We start from the raw sequence: 3,580 nt of genomic DNA, 5'->3' as shown, positions 1-3,580 counted from the left end.
AAAGAAAACCTCACATTAGGCAACAGCAGCTCCTCTCGCAATTTTTGTTTCTGCAGGGGGAGTGACAGAAACATCCTAGAGTGGCTGATTCTTCTAATTTACCTACACAATCTCTCTCCCCCCCCCCCCGTGCCCCACAAATAGGAAGGCAGGAAGCTGCCTTATAACTCAGTCCACACCTAGCTCAGTAATGTCCACACGGACTGGCAGTGACTCTTCAGGGGTCTTTCCAATCCCTTACCAGAAATGCTGGAGACTGAGACAGGGACACAAAGCGGATGCTCTTATCACTGAGCTACAGCCAGTGGCGTAGCGTGGGTTGTCAGCACCCGGGGCAAGGCAAGTAATTTGCGCCCCCTAACCCGTGGATTTGTGCCCCCTAACCCTAACCCCCAGATGTTGCGGCCGGCCCCCCCTGCACCCCCCACGCTACGCCACTGGCTACAGCCCCTTTCCTTCTTAAAGCTCATTCTGTTTGACGCTAAGTTCTTGGCCTACCCTGGAGTGGTTACTTTCTGAAATGAAGTGTTCTGGGATAGGAGCTGGTTTGGTGGAAGTTACCCGCTCTGGTCTGGGAGTGCCTAAAGGGTTCCCTTTGAGCTAGGTCTTCCGCTCAGGAGCCAATTCTCTTTCCAAGTTTGCAGATATCTAATTTAAAAAAGGGGGGGAATCAAAGAGTTGCATATGCAAAGTGCCTTTAGCTTACAGAGAAACAATAACCCATTGGGAAAATCCCATAGTGGGACTGAAAGCTGCACCTCTTGATTTTCCAGCTGCCATGACCAGAAACTGAGCCTTTTTGGGGGAGGGGGGAATGAGCCAGCAGAATAGTTTTCTATTTTTGACATTTTGCATTTCTAGCATGAAAAGTGTGTGTGTTTCTCCACCAGCAAATGGGGTAGCAAAACAAGACGACTTCTGCTCAGTGCTAGGCCTGTGCTGTGCCGTGCGGTTCATATCAAAGGTCCATTGAATCCAGTATCCTTTTCCCAATAGTGGACACTCAGACACTGCCGCAAAGCTCACCAGCCAGGCATGAAGGAGGTACCCACCCACTGTTGCTTGTCCCTTGCCCCCAGCATCTGGTGGTCAGAGGTATACTGCTTATGAACATGGAAGTTCCATTTAGTTTCCTGTATCTGTTTCAAATGTGTTACTTATTGCATTTATATTTTTAATGAGGTTGCTTGTGTGTGTGTGTGTGTGTGTGTGTGTGTGTGTGTGTGTGTGTAAAGGTAAAGGTAAAGGACCCCTGGACGGTTAAGTCCAGGTCAAAGGCAACTATGGGGTGTGGCGCTCATCTCACTTTCAGGCCGAGGGAGCTGGTGTTTGTCCAAATACAGTTTTCTGGCTCATGTGGCCAGCATGACTTAACCGCTTCTGGCACAACAGGACCCAGTGACGGAAACCAGAGCACACAGAAACACTGTTTACCTTCCCGCTGCAGCGGTACCTATTTATCTACTTGCACTGGCACAGTGGCGTAGCATGGGGGGTGTAGGGGGGGCCGGCCACACTGGGCGCAACATCTGGGGATTAGGGTTAGGGGGCGCAAATCCACGGGTTAGGGGGCGCAAATTACTTGCCTTGCCCCGGGTGCTGACAACCCACGCTACGCCACTGCACTGGCATGCTTCTGAACTGCTAGCTTGGCAGGAGCTGGGACAGAGCAATGGGAGCTCGCTCCATTGTGCAGATTCGAACTACCGACCTTCCCATCGGCAAGCCCAAATGGCTCAGTGGTTTAGACCACAGCGCCACCCGCGTCCTATGTTTATATAATGTTTTTAAAGATGATACCATTATGTATATTTGTTTTAATCAGGCTGTGGATTTTAGTTGTGCTTTATTTCCAGTTTTCTTTGTATATCACTCAGAAACATTTTGATCAAGTGGGTTAGTGATTTCCCCCCTCTAAATAAATACATTTACACCTCAAGCCTCATCAACCATTGGTAGCACTCTCCCCTGTATAAACCCTCCTTTATGTGGGGAACCAGCTGGTAAGATGACTGCCTTCTCTTCTCTGCCCTCCCTCCACCAATCCTGATTGCATCCTGCTCTGTTTGTTATGCAATACAATTTGCATTAGTGAAATCGGAGAGATGACTGTAAGGCGTGACCTTGGATGGGGATTCTTTTTCTGCTTCATCATGGCTCTAGTCACACTCTTGAGACACGGCTGGTTCCAGTGTCACTGTCTATCTCCGTCTCAGAAAAAGGACTGTGAGCTGTCCGTCTGCAGGCCGGCCGAAATATCACAGGCTTGAAAGGCGAAAGGGTGCATTGGAGGTCAACTTCTCCTTCAAGGCAGGTAGATCCATCTGCCACCCGCTCAACATACACCACCCAGATGGTCAATTTGGGCTGAGCAGTCTATTATTTCCCTCCCCTCTCTGAGACCTTAGCTCTCAGTGGTGGTGGACCTAGCTCAATGTGGCTCTGCCACTGGTAATGGGGGGAAGCCAGACCCTTCAGCAAAACAGGAGTGAACTCCTCCCAAGATGTACTTTCTCTACAATATGTTGAAAGCTGTCTGTTTCACTTTTGTGTGGGCATCTGAAAGTGAAGCTGGGTCAAAGTTCCCTCTCCCTTCTTTTGGAGGACCATTAGTTTCCTTCAAAAGTGTACAGTGGTACTTTGGTACTCGGACGTCTTGGCTCCTGAACAAATTGGCTCCCAAACTCCGCAAACCCAGAAGTAAATATTCTGGTTTGCGAACGTGTTTTGGAAGCTGAACTTTCGATGTGGCTTCTGCTTGAGTGCAGGAAGCTCCTCCAGCTCCTGCAGCCAAACTGGAAGCTGCATCTTGGTTTTTGAACAGTTTTGGGAGTTGAACGGACTCCAGGAACAGATTCAGTTTGAGAACCAAGGTACCACTGTATATGTGTGTGGCAACTTTTGGCATTGCCAGCAAATTTCAGGTATTTTCATTTTACCTTAAATACATGGTGGCCAAAGCTGCTTCCTCCTCCTCCTCCTCCTCCTCCTCCTCCTCCTCCTCCTCCTCCTCCTTCTCTAGACAAACAAAACAAAACCTGGCTGACGCTTGAAGGCCGCATTCTTGGGACAGAATGCCCTCGGGAAGGATGCTGAGTCACACATCCAGTCCCAGGAATGTGGACAGAGCAGCCACACTGCCACTTGGACTGACCCGGTCCTACCGTTGGACACAGATAGGTGGCCAATTCAGATGGCAGGTCTGTGGGGGCAGCACCGACAGCACCCCCAGAGACCTTGCCCATTCCTCTCTGTTGTCACACATCTGGACCTGGACTTCATATTCTGGCATGCTTTTTGAGTTGAATTCATATGCAACTTCCAGTGTGGCTAGTGTCAGACTAGGACCTGGGAGATCAGGGTTCGAATCCAGATTGGTGATGAAGCGCGACCCTTGGGCCAGACACATTCTCCCAGCTAAGTCCACTGCACACATTTGTGGTGAGAAACAGTTATGTCTCCTTGAGCTCCTTGTAGGAAAGGTGGGATATACCATATTTTTCGCTCTATAATACGCACCTAGTTTTTGGAGGAGGAAAACAAGAAGAAAAAAAATTCTGAATCTCAGAAGCCAGAACAA

Source organism: Podarcis liolepis (genome assembly GCF_965112155.1).
Source record: "Podarcis liolepis genome assembly, chromosome: 13".
Taxonomy (NCBI): domain Eukaryota; kingdom Metazoa; phylum Chordata; class Lepidosauria; order Squamata; family Lacertidae; genus Podarcis; species Podarcis liolepis.
This window is presented reverse-complemented; position numbering follows the sequence as displayed.